The sequence below is a fragment of the Somniosus microcephalus genome, chromosome 10 (genome assembly GCF_052327205.1).
Source record: "Somniosus microcephalus isolate GS21.2 chromosome 10, FLI_Smic_1.0, whole genome shotgun sequence".
NCBI classification, from domain to species: domain Eukaryota; kingdom Metazoa; phylum Chordata; class Chondrichthyes; order Squaliformes; family Somniosidae; genus Somniosus; species Somniosus microcephalus.
Window position 1 is genome coordinate 79,530,026 of NC_140996.1, and position 12,622 is coordinate 79,542,647.

General features: G+C 42.6%; 1 protein-coding gene across 1 annotated transcript in view; it reads right to left on the reverse strand.

Moving 5' to 3' along the window:
• The window catches only part of LOC147111559 (unconventional myosin-XVI-like), a 254,585-nt gene extending 242,473 nt beyond the window's left edge, over window positions 1–12,112 (reverse strand). The window contains exons 1-3 of the mRNA XM_085999900.1: window positions 11,663–12,112; window positions 9,492–9,563; window positions 9,253–9,394 (exon numbers count right to left, since the gene is read on the reverse strand). The gene's annotated coding sequence lies outside the window, so the exon portion shown is untranslated. The remainder of the gene's footprint in view (window positions 1–9,252; window positions 9,395–9,491; window positions 9,564–11,662) is intronic.
• Window positions 12,113–12,622: the final 510 nt, after the last annotated feature.

Below are 12,622 nucleotides of genomic sequence, written 5' to 3' on the forward strand. Positions count from 1 at the left end.
CCCAAACTTGGCTACGTTGTTACATCCACTGAGTGAGCTGTTGAGAAAACAGGTCCCTTGGAAGTGGTCAAAAGAGTGCAACACAGCATTCAAAGAGTGTTAAAGCCAGTTAGTAGAGAGTACCATGTTAGTTCACTATGATGTAGCTAAGGATATCAAGCTAGCGAGTGACGCTTCTCCATACGGAGTATGGGCAGTGATCTCTTATGTACTAGATAGTGGGGAGGAGAGACAAATTGCTTTTGCTTCACCCACTGTCAGTGCCAGTGAGCAGAATTATGCGCAGATCAAAAGGTAAGCTTTGTCATTGATTTTTGGGGTCAAGAAGTTTCACAATTACCTGTTTGGTCGTAAGTTTACCATAGTTACTGACCATAAGCTCCTGACAGCAATCCTCCATCCAAAGTCCCCAGTTGCAAACTTAGCTGCAGCCCGAATGTAGAGATGGGCTTTGATTTTGTCAGCGTATACGTATGACATTGAGTACAGACGATCAGTTGATCACAGTAATGCTGATGCTATGTCCAGGTTGCCATCCCCATCACAAGTTACACCCAATAAGGAAGAAGTGTTCTATTTCTCATACATTGATGAGCTGCCAGTCACAGCTGAAGAGATTGGTAGGGCAACCAAACGTGACCCAATTATGTCAAAGGTGTATGATTACATAGCAAATGGACGGCCAAACGAAGTATCAGAGGAAGATATCTATTCCTACTTCGTTCGTAGCAATGAATTGTCAGTGGATAAAGATTGTATCATGTGGAGAGCAAGAGTGGTTATCCCAAATAGGTTCAGGTCTAAATTGTTAGGAGATCTTCATGACCAGCACCTGGGAATGTGCTTGACCAAGAGCTTTGCACGCAGTTACTTCAGTTACTTATGGTGGCCAAGTTTAGATAAAGAGATAGAGTACATAGTCAGTCAGTGTACAACATGTCAATTGGTGAGCAAGAAACCACCATCAGTACCATTACAGCCATGGAAATGACCTCCTAGAGTGTGGCAAAGGCTAGCTGTAGATTTTGCTGAGCTAGAAGGAAAGCAATTGTTCATAGTGATAGACAGTCACTCGGAGTGGGTAGAGATGTTTCCAGGAGAAATTGTGTCTGATAATGGGCTGCAATTTTGTTCAGAAGAGTTCACACAGTTCATGAGCAGAAACGGTGTGAAATATACCAAAGTTCCACCATACCACCCTGCTTCAAATGGTGCAGCAGAGCGCAGAGCACAAATTGTCAAACGTGCCCTCATCAAGCAAATGTTGGATCCAGATCCAAAGAAATGACAGTTGAATTTCGACCACAAATTGGCAAATTTTCTGATTACCTATTGGAATACTCCTCATACCACTGCTGGTAGGAAACCAGCAGTGTTGTTTCTCAAACGACAGCCACGAACCAGGTTCTCGTTGTTAAATCCAAACTTGGCACAGTCTGTAGAAGAGAAACAGTCAAGGCAGAAAGAGAGTCATGATACAAGTAGAGTTAGAGAGTGAAGTGTGAAGTTGAACCAGGAGGTTAAAGTGAAGAACCATCACCATAAATGGTTAAAGTGGTTACCAGGAAGAGTAGTGAAGATATGTGGCCCTCGTACATATTTGGTCAAGATGTTTGATCATGGAAAGGTTAGATTTGTTCACGTTGATCATATCTTACCTACAGATGTGGAAGGAGTTGAAAGCTGGGATGATTTAATTTATTCTGATGAGTCAGATAGTCTTGTTACAAGTAGAGTACCAGTAGCAAATCCTACATCAGACATACCAGAAACAAGTCCAAGACCAAGTCAGAATTGAAGTCTGAGCCCGAGTCAGGAAGACAAACAGTCTGAAAGTGTACAGAGTCCAAATGTAGATCAAGGTCAGCCCTTGAAGAAAAATTATCCGCAGGCTCGGCCTAGAATGAGTCAAAGTCCTACAACAAGATCTGAAAGTTCTGATCAAGAAAGAAGGTATCCTCTTCGAAACAGAAAACCAGTGGTTAAATTTAATCTGTAAATCTGGAAAATAAGTTCATATCCTTTGTTTGTGTTACAGAATTCTATAGTAGAATTTGGAAACATAAAATGGGTTCCATTTGAGAAATGTATGCTAACAGTTGTGTATACCATGCAAGTCATGTACAATGATTATTTGCTATGATTGACTTCTTCAATAAGGAGGGAGAAGTGTAATTGAGCCACCTGGTGGACTACTGATGTATATAATAATAAAGTCATGTGCAGTACAGTTCTTACCGGAAGCCATGTTGCGCTGTTGTATATATATGCTGTGTCTCAAAATATCACAGCTATGTGGGCATTTGCCCTGCTTGGCACTACAGGATACCCTCCCCAGAAAGCAATGGTTCAGCCAACCTGGCAGGAGTGAATGCCAGGGTCAATGTGGTCCCTAGTACCCACAAGATTAGGGAATAGATGTGGAAGAAGATGTTAGACCCTAAGAAAGCAGGGTCAATTATTGACGCATAGGTAGGCTGTCTGTCTGTCCCTCCAGGTGATCCTCAGACTTACAACATCTCAAGAGTACTTTACTGCTTGCAAAGCAACATGGTTCCTAATACAAGGGGCCAGAAATTATAAACCTTTGAGGGGGTCATCATGGCCATCATTGCATTAAAGAACATCGAGGGAATGGGGGTAGGTGGGTGAAGCCAAAGCCCGCCCCCCCTCCCAAGATCATGGCTTGTACCATCCTGCTGTTGTCTGATTTGTCTTGTCTACCTTCTCAGTTACTGACACACACAATCATAAAACCATCACCCACAGTGTTCTGCAGTGCAAGCTATGTACATCTTAGAGCCAACATTCTAATAATTGTTCCTTTTCTGTTTTTGTAGAAGGAACAAGCATGGAGGAACAAGCTGACAGCATTTTTAGGAGCCCAAAAAAATAAAACAGCACTTCAAAGCACCCTGCAGCCCGCTCACCAACATTTCCAGGCAACAGCAGAGTTCCATACACCCCAGAGGATGCAGTTAGTGAGTGTGAGGAGGTAGCACTGGGTAAGTCACAGTGCACAGGTGAAGAGGAGCAAATAATAGGTGCTGAGGGCAGCAGGACTCTGATGCTCAACTGGCGACATGTGTTCTATCAATAACCTCTGCGCTGGCAGCACTGTGGGTGATATGAACTCTTGTGTCTTGCTACTGTTTCAAAGGAGATTAAAGTGCTGGCAAACCTGCATAATAATCAGTCACCTATTTGATACATGGTTATTGACTGATATAGCAGCTGGTTATTGACTGATAAAGCACGAAAGGCTGCTGGACCGGATAGCATCCCTGGACGGGTACTCAAGGAATGTGCTGATCAGCTGGCTGACGTCTTCACCGCCATCTTCAATCTGTCATTGGCCCAGGCAGTAGTCCCTACATGCTTCAAGACCGCTACCATTATTCCTGTGCCAAAACAAACGGCTGTGACGTGCCTGAACGACTATCGACCTGTCGCACTCACACCCATCATAATGAAGTGTTTCGAGAGACTGGTCCTGGCTCACATCAAAGCCAGTGTTCCCGCCTCTCTTGACCAACACCAGTTTGCCTATCGTGCAAACAGATCAACGGAGGATGCAATCACAACTGCTCTACACTCGGCACTGAATCACTTAGATGGAAAGGAGACCTACATCAGAATGCTGTTCATAGACTACAGCTCAGCATTCAACACTATCGTCCCCAACAAGCTGGCCACCAAACTCCAAACTCTTGGCCTGAACACTTCCCTCTGCAACTGGACCCTGGACTTCCTAACAAACAGACCCCAGTCTGTCAAATTAGGTAACCACACCTCCCCCCCCCAACCCTGAACACGGGGGCCCCACAAGGATGTGTGCTGAGCCCCCTCCTCTACTCCCTCTTCACCCACGACTGCGTGGCTGTTCATGGTTCCAACACCATCATCAAGTTTGCGGATGATACCACGGTAGTAGGCCAGATCACCAACAACGATGAGTCAGCCTACAGGGAGGAGGTCCAGCATCTCATGAAGTGGTGCGCCAATAACAACCTGGCCCTTAACATCATGAAAACCAAAGAAATCATTGTGGACTTCAGGAAGTCTAAAGGCGGAAGTCACACCCCCATCCACATCAATGGGGCTGTGGTGGAAAGGGTGGACAGCTTTAAGTTCCTCGGAGTCCACATCACGGAAGACCTCTCCTGGTCCCTCAATACCTCCTCTCTGGTGAAGAAGGCCCAGCAGCGCCTTTATTTCCTAAGGAGGCTGAAGGGATGTAACCTGTCACCCCTGATCCTCTCTAACTTTTACCGCTGCACAATAGAGAGCATCCTGACAAACTGTATCACAGTATGGTATGGCAGCTGTAGCTACTATGACCGGAAAGCCCTGCAGCGGGTAGTCAAAACTGCCCAACGCATTACCGGCACCCGGCTACCGACCATAGAGCACATATACCAGAAACGCTGTTTACGGAGGTCACGGTCCATCATCAAAGACCCTACCCACCCCAGCCACAGTCTGTTCGCCCTCCTGCCATCTGGGAGACGCTACAGATGCATTCGCACCCGTACGACCAGATTTAGGAACAGCTTCTTTCCCAGGGCTGTCATCCTACTGAACTCCACAAATAAACTCTAAAGCCTGCACATCTGCCAATGCACTTTATTATGGTTATGTTTATGTTAATGTATTACAAGCCAAATGTATGTTGAATGTTTAAATGTCTTAATCTAAATGTACACTCTCGGGAGCCGCAAGCCTACATTTCGTTGTACTGCACTTGTGCACTAACAATGACAATAAAAGTTGATTTGATTTTTGATTTTGATTTGGGTTGCAATGCTGGACTGGAAGGAGCTAAATGTAGACAAGTTGAGGACAGTGGTGACCTTGACTGCCACTGTTATAGCATGCCCTATTTTGCAGGTTGGCTGCAGGTGTCCTTGCATTAGATGGCACAGCTCTGAAATTCCCTCTGTGGTTACTCATATCCTACAGAGTACATTAGGTTTGCAGTGGAAGTTTGTACTCTACCAGTACCTTTTAATAGCTCCTCTTCTTTAAAATATTTCTGTTTTGCTGAACTCTTGTAAATGCTTCAATTACAGTTGGCCTTCCAGTCACTTTGTAGGTGCAATGGGCGCAACTGAGGTGAAACTGTACCATGCAGTATTGCCAGGTGAATATGTTATCACAGTCAGGTAAAAATCCTTTGTCCGCTATTTGAACAAAGATACTGGGGGTAAAATTCACCTTGGGCGTTAGCAAAACTGGCAATAGTTTTACATAGGATATACAGCACAGAAACAGGCCAGTCGGCCCAACAAGTCCATGCGGCATTTATGCTCCACTCGAACCTCCTCCCATCTTTCCTCATCTAAATCTATCAACATAACCTTCTATTCTCTTCTACCTCATATGCTTGTCCAGCCTCCCCTTAAAAGAATCTATACTATTCACCTCAACCACTCCCTGTGGTAGCGAGTTCCACATTCTCACCACTCCCTGGGTAAAGAAGTTTCTTTTGAAATTCCTATTTGATTTCTTGGTGACTATATGCTGATGGCCTCTAGTTTTGCTTTTCCCCACAAGTGGAAACACAGTGGGGGAGAAATTCATTATAGCCCTGTTTGGGGCGCTAAATTAAAAAAGTTGAGAAAATTAGCGCCAGGCACTAATGTTTCTTGATTTTTTTTTAACAATTTGGTTTTGCGCTCCAGGAAGGAAGTGGAGTGCTAAATCAAGTGCTCTACTTCCTTCTTGGAGTGCAATCGGCAGCAGGCGGGGTGGAGACATCAGCAGTGCTGCACACTGGGCCATGCAGCGCTGCCGCGTTGAAAGGCTCCTTCCCTTCCTTAAAGGGAAGGGCCATCGCTGCAGGCTCTGCAATAGAAAGCAGAGTGTCAGGCTGATCGATCGCGGGCAGGAACTGGCGAAAAAAACTGCAACAAAAAAGGTAAGTTTTATTTTTACTTACCTCGGCCACCTTGTCTTTAATCATCGCCCCCAAAGCGGCCGGCCGCCTGACGCACGCCTCCTGCAGCTGTCGGTGTTTTTGACCGGCGCTGCTGCATGGGGCGGAAGTCAATTTTGGGTCTGGGACAATGCGCATGGTGATAACGTCACGACCTCTGGCCGGAGGAGATCAGGGCGCAATGCCATAGCGCCGCTGCAAAACTCCCTCCGAATATGACGGGGTTCGATGTCAGCGCCGCACCCGGTCGCAAAGCCATTTGCGACCCCTGGGGGTGGTAACGGGAGGTGCAAAGGCACCCAATTTGACCCCCTCTCTCTGTGTCCACTCCATCAAAAACCTTTCATAATGTTAAAGACTTCAATTAGGTCACCGCCTCAGCCTTCTCTTTTCAAGACATCCTTTCCTGATAGGTATAACCTCGCATTTCTGGTATCATCCTTGTAAATCTTTTTTGCACCCTCTCCAGTGTCTCTATATCCTTTTTATAATATGGCAACCAAAATTGCACACACTACTCAAGGTGTTGTCTAACCAAGGTTCGATACAAGTTTAGCATAACTTCTCTACTTTTCAATTCTATCCCTCGAGAAATAAACCCTAGTACTTGGTTTCCTGTGTCGCTACTTTTAGTGATTTGTGCATTTGTACTCCAAGATCCCTTTGCTCTTCTACTGCATTTAGATTCTTATTTTCCAAGTAATATGTGACGTCCTTATTTTTCTTACCAAAATGTAATACCTCACATTTATCTGTGTTGAAATTCATTTGCCAATTATTGCCCATTCTGCAAGTTTATTAATGTCTTCTTGTAATTTGTTGCAGTCCTCCTCAGTATTGACTATCCCTCCCAATTTGGTGTCATCTGCAAATTTAGAAATTGTGAATCGGCCTCCCGTTTTACACTCAGCCCGATTTTCTTTTCCATTGATTTCAATTTGCGGAATGTAAAGCAGGACAAATTTCACCCCCATTAACATTTTGTGAAAAATAGCAGAGTGAAGAGTGTCAATCTAACACATCCACACATTAATGTGCCAATATCACACAGCAAGATTTCATAAAATAGCAACAAATGACAACCAAAGAGGTAGGGTTTGTACAAATCACAATCAAAGAACAGGGCTAGAAAAACTAACAATGAGGAACTAATAAGAACATGATATTGTTTTAATAACGCTATATATTATGCCAAAGATATTTGGTAAAGAAGAAAAAATGCAAACATCTTTTCTTCAATTTTATATTTCTTGGTCCTTACTTTAAAAACTTGCACAATTTGTATTTTATATCTCTAACAATGAAGGAGACATAGAAAAAAATGTAGGCAAAATATTAACGATCAAAGCTGTGATTAGAAAAATAAGGAGCTTTAATCTGATCCGTGAGTTTTAATTAACAACATACAAAGCAGATAGAATAGGGTAGTCTAGTCATTATTGTCTTGTTTTGCACACTTTGTACAAAAATAATAAATTGCAGGACAACGGAGTATTACAGTTTAAACTCTTTTAATGAAGCATCAGGTCTGTGAACTTAAACATACATACAGCACCGTGTGGACAAGATGGAGTCAGGACCCCCTGGGTCCTCTAAACAATAGCAGTCCTTACAGATGCCTGCAGGCCAATGACAACTCAGCATGTGATCACATGTGAATATAATAGGTATTCCTTACAGATGCCTGTGGGCCAATGATAATTCAATATGCAAATGTTACAGTTATGATACTAGATTAGCAACAGAAGTTCAAATCCCACAATGGCAATTTGTATCATTGATTTCAATAAGACTAGTAATTTGTAGTTAGCACTACAAAATGACCATGAATGCTGTTGGGGTGTCATAAATACCCATACTGGTTCATTAATGTCCTTCAAGGAAGGAGATCTGCTACCCCTACACACTCTGGTCTACATGTGATTTCAGTCCCACATATTGTGGGACTGTAGTGACCCCCGCCACCTTCTCGGAGCAACTAGCGATGAGCAAAAAATGTGCCCTTGTCAGTGTTGTCCACAGATAATGTTTTTTTAATGTAGATTTTTATGTTATAGATATGTAACTTTTTTGCCAATTTAATATTAGAATCATAGAATCATAGAATGGTTACAGCATGGAAGAAGGTCATTCAGCCCGTCGAGCCCATGTTGTTCAGCTAGTCCCACTCCCCCGCCCTTTCCCGTAGCCCTGCAAATTTCTTTCCTTCAGATACTTATCCAACTCCCTTTTGAAAGCTGTGATTGAATCTGCCCCCACCACCATTTCAGGCAGTGCATTCCAGATCATAACCACTCACTACGTAAAAAAGCTTTTTTTTCGCCTTTGGTTCTTTTGCCAAGCATCTCAAATCTGTGTCCTCTGGTTCTCGACCCTTCTGCCAATGGGAACAGTTTCCTTCTTTCTACTCTGCATTACCCTCATCAACCCTCTCTGTTACCTCATCAAAGAACTCAATCAAATTAGTTAAACACAATTTGCCTGTAACAAATCCGTGCTGGCTTTCCTCAATTAATCCACACTTGTCCAAGTCACTGTTAATTTTGTCCCTGATTACTGTTTCTAAAAGCTGCCCCACTACTGAGGTCAAACTGACCGACCTGTAGCTGCTGGATTTATCTTTACACCCTTTTTTGAACAAGGGTGTAACATTTGTAATTCTCCAGTCCTCTGGCACCACCCCCGTATCTAAGGAGGATTGGAATATTATGGCCAGTACCTCCGCGATCTCCTCCCTCAATTCTGTCAGCATCCTAGGATGCATCCCGTCCACTCCTGGTGATTTATCAACTTTATAAGTATAGCCAGCCTTTCCAATACCTCCTCTTTATCAATTTTTATCCTATCAAGTATCTCCACTATCTCCTCCATTACTATGTCTATGGCAGCATCCTCTTCCTTGGTGAAGACAGATGCAAAGTACTCATTTAGTACCTCAGCCGTACACTCTGCCTCCATGCACAGGTCTCCTTTTTGGTCCCTAATCAGCCCCACCTCTCCTCTTACTACCCTTTTACTATTTATTGCTATTCTACTAGCAATGATGGGCTAGCCTTGATGAAACCAGCTCTAGGACTGAAGTAAATATTTTAGCCACACCTGGCTGAGTCCTATATCTAGTTGTGTGAGGGAGATAGGTAGATGGGCTTGCAACAGCATAACCTCCAACTCATCATGAATGAAGCTATAAGAGGTCAGTGGGTTTTACCAAATATTTTGTTAATTAGATGGAAAAAATGGACTTGTGATTTTGGCTTCAAAGAGCTGAAGGACAGACTCAAACAGAAATATGACAAAGAAGCAATAACACTTACCCTTCCCTATCATCCTGACTCTGGAGGTAGTAATTAATACTGTTCACCAAGAAGCCAAAAAGATGGCTATAAAGTGACTTTGCCAGAAGGTCTCGGTAAAAATTTGCCACATCTACTGTGTGTCTCCTCAAAATCACATCCCCTAGAGTAGAAAAAAAGAAGAGAAAAATGCTTTTTTGTAAGTTTAGAAAATGTAATAAAGTAATAAAAAAAAGGTTTCTGCATAATATGACACTTACCTTTAAAATATTGAACGTCAGACGTTAAGGCGGAACTGAGGTCGTCAGGTGACACTTGCAGAATACCAGCCACTGGAAAACAACTTATTTTAAATTGTATGTTTACCAGCTCAGTTATTATCATTTCATAGTGGAGACAGTTGAACAGAATTAAAAATACACTCAAAACCCATGCACTTCCCACCTAAGCTATGACACAGCGAGGGCTCAATTCTTTTCACACCATTAATAATGAAAGTTTTTTTTTACATTTTGTTCTGGTGGGAGGCTGGTGAGAGATAGTGCACCCCGCAGGTCAGAGTGGTGCAACCGGTTAGGACAGTGTCCTTCCTTGTTGGGACAAAGACTCGTGGAAATCTGGAATTCTCTCTCTCAGAAGGCTGTGGATGTTGGGTCAATTGAAATTTTTAAGAGTGAGATGAATAGATTTTTGTCAGGCAATGGCATGATGAGGTATGGATCAGAGGTGGGTACATGGAATTGAAGTACAGATCAGCCATGATCTAATTGAATGGCCGAACAGGCTCGAGGGGTTGAATGTCCTACTCCTGTCCCTACATTCATATGGAATCTGCCATCAAATTTAACAGAGTGGTGAGATGAAGGCCTCTCCCTCTCTATGCTGTCCTGGAATTAATTTGGGTGATGCCGACCCAGCTTCTAGTGAGTTTGAGTCCACAACACAAGCTGCCTTGGATATGATATGAATTTAGATTTGGTCATTAGCCTCATTCAGAAAGGGCTAAAGATTAAGTCAGCTGGGACATGGAGGTGTTGCACTAGTGGGTAAAGGGTATTCTCCAGCGGATGGCTGATTAAGTGACATCGCTGGTGCAGGCCAGAGTGATCTTTACTCTGCATTTGATTGTGGTATCCCTGATCTAGGAGTGCCTGATGTTGCCAAAAGTGGAAGTGTTCTGTTTATTAATAATGACATGCCTCATTTTAATGAGCAGAAACACTACACAGTAAATACTCTATTCCTGCTTATCATGCCGAGTATAATTTCAAACAATATTAAATAATTTCTTTTCATTTTTTCTACAGCATCAAATCAATTGCCCAAGAGAGATTGAATTCAATGTAATAATAAGCTTGTACCCTGTATATAGTACCACATTGTGTTTACAGTGCAGATTGTGTATATAGTAATAGCTGTGGATAACAGTGGTGCAGAATTGTGTAGAAGGTGCAGACTTGTATATAAGGTACAGAATTGTGTAGATAGTACAGAATTGTGTATATGGTGCAGAATTGTGTATATTTTATAGAGCTGCAAAATCTGACAGAAGCCTACAACACACATGTAACAGAATGTACAATTCAAACTCCCGCGAACTGTTTGTAGGTAACTGTATTCAATATATTTGTGACAATGTAAATTCTCCAACATTTAAAAGGGTGCCATCTACATAAAAACTGGCAAATCATTTTTTTATTTACAGTGATGAAGTGATGTACAGCACTTTAGTTCTTCTCTCTCCTCAGGCAAGGAAATGGTTTTTCAAACATCTTTTCTTTGTACGGTTTCCATACAGACCTTCTACATGCCTTTCATTAAGGGGTAGACTGTGCGAATTAGGGCTCCTGGTCCAATGCTTCGAGCGGCAGGAGCGCTTATCGGGAATCCAAGTTCGAGCACTTCACTGTCTGAATTCCCAACATACACTCAGCTGAATCATAAGATCTACCCGAGCAGGGTCCTCAAGCTCTTGCAACAGCTCACAAAATATCAGGGATAATTTAACTAGACTCCATGGGGCTTCACGAACAGCGAGCACAGCAGTTGAGATGAGGCTAGCCCTGCTTTACCAACCTACATGATCACAAGTACCAGTATAGCTGTACCCCCAAAACTATTCTCATCAAGTAGTCCTGCTTAAACTTGTGTATAGGTAGGACAAATACCGATATGTGTCAGAGGATATTACTGGATTAATCAGAAATCAGGTGGGATGGAAGGGAATGCTGGAAGATTCTAGAATGTACACTGTGGCAGAAACCCGAGACTTTGTCCGACTGCATTTTCCCTTGGTGCCTGTGGAATATCAAGTGGTGGTACAAAGTGTTAAGTGTTGTGCTGGCTCCACCTGCTGGTGTATTTCTGTTATTTTCACATCCAGACACTCACAGACAGTAGCTGGCAGCTATTTGGTTTCGAGCACACTGACCTTGTTCCAGTAATTGCACATCTGACACGTATGCTGTCTCGGTATCTGTTAGAGCCAAAAACTGGATATCCCCAAGAAGCAAGATCGCAGACAGAATCAGGAACAGGTTGTCAACTTCCTAAACCAGAAAAACAAAACACGGTGAAGAAGCACGGGTTGCTTCAATCATCTGTGAGTTGATTTTACTTTAAATTGTAATGTGACAATACATGTTTGATCAGTTCTAAATACCAGATTACCAGTCAGGAATATTTTAAACACAGTGCTATAATTTACCGAATAAACATTTATTTTAATATTTTCTGCACTGGATCTCGATTACAAGTTGCATTGCTAGTGCTCAAATTAAGCAGAATAAATGTATTGCCATTTTTTGCTGTTGAGTATCAGAATTTCATTATGTGGTCTGGTGACATTTCTCAATCTTGGTGACAAATTCCAATACTTATCAGCAGAAAATTGGCAACTGGGTAGCAGTCTTTGGGTTGGCTTGCAGGAATCACTTTGAAAGGGAGTCACACAAATCAAATATCCAGGTATACAGGTTTTATTGTCAAATCTGTCGTGTGCCATTTCACTTCACTGAGAAATGCAAAGCTAATTTCATTTTGTTGTAATGCTGAAGTCACAGTAATTCATCATATTATTGTGTCAAATTATTGTTTCCTAATATTCACACCGGCAGACATCAATGCTTCGCTGATGTTTAAAGAACTCTTATTGCACACATATAAACACTGGGATTCATGCTGTCTGCATTTTGGGAGCGAGACTAATAATGCGTTATAGCCAAGATCATCGTCTACTTGAGAGAATTACAAGGCTGATAATAGTCAATATTTTAACTATTGTACATTGTGGGGAAGACTTTTGATGGGCTCATTCACGGATGGGCAGAGAACGGAGTGAGCCCACTGTCATCCTGATGACCTTGCCCAAAGGTCCAAAATGTTTTCATGT